Source organism: Cervus elaphus, chromosome 17 (genome assembly GCF_910594005.1).
Source record: "Cervus elaphus chromosome 17, mCerEla1.1, whole genome shotgun sequence".
In the NCBI taxonomy this organism is placed as follows: Eukaryota; Metazoa; Chordata; class Mammalia; order Artiodactyla; family Cervidae; genus Cervus; species Cervus elaphus.
In genome coordinates, this window is record NC_057831.1 from 20,607,053 (window position 1) to 20,608,367 (window position 1,315).

Genomic DNA, 1,315 nt, shown 5'->3' on the forward strand with positions numbered 1-1,315 from the left:
TCAAGATTTATTACTATTATTATTTAACATTTTATTAGATGCAAAAAATAAGTTCACTACACAGCTGGAAGTTTCAGTCTTTAAAAAAAAATCACTGTCGCCACTATGGAGAACAGTGTGGAGATTCCTTAAAAACTTGGAAATAGAACTGCCATATGACCCAGCAATCCCACTGCTGGGCATACACACTTAGGAAACCAGAATTGAAAGAGACACGTGTACCCCAATGTTCATCGCAGCACTGTTTATAATAGCCAGGGCATGGAAGCAACCTAGATGTCCATCAGCAAATGAATGGATAAGAAAGCTGTGGTATATATACACAATGGAATATTACTCAGCCATTAAAAAGAATACATTTGAATCAGTTCTAATGAGGTGGATGAAACTGGAGCCCATTATACAGAGTGAAGTAAGTCAGAAAGAAAAATACCAATACAATATACTAACACATATATATGGAATTTAGAAAGATGGTACCGATAACCCTGTATGTGAGACAGCAAGAGAGACACAGATGTATTGAACAGTCTTTTGGACTCTGTGGGAGAGGGTAAGGGTGGGATGATATGGGAGAACGGCATTGAAACATGTAAATTATCATATGTGAAACAAATCGCCAGTCCAGGTTCGATACATGATACAGGGTGCTCAGGGCTGGTGCACTAGGATGACCCAAAGGGATGGGATGGGGAGGGAGATGGGAGGGGGGTTCAGGATGGGGAATACATGTACACCCATGGCGGAGTCAAGTCAATGTATGGCAAAACCAATACAATGTTGTAAAGTAAAATAAATAAATTAATTTAAAAAATAAACAAAATTTTTAAAAATCACTGTAAGTATACAAATCTGGGTTACTCTAGCAAGCAATAACAATAATGTTCAAATGCCATGTCTCCTAGTTTTTATGCTGTTTGGCTCTTTAGAATCAACAGATGGTCATTTTCAATACCATTACAATATGACTAGTTAATGAGCCTGACAGAAATTTTAACTTGTCTTTTTAAAGAGAAGACATTTATAATCAAGATATTAAAAAGCCAAGGGCTTCAAATTGCATGCAACATGTGCCTACAAATGAGAAACTAAATGTTAATCTGAAGTTTTCTAAATGTATAAAAAAAAAAGCAATGTGCTAGCTAACACAATCACTGAACAATAAATCATCATGAAACACAGGCAAATTGCTCCTTGTAGGCTCAAAAACTACAGGTAAAAATGTAGTGTTTCTCTAACCAATGGAAAACAATACATACCAGGTAAAAGACTACTCAAATCTAGAAGAGAAATAACCACAAAAATGAGCCAGTTA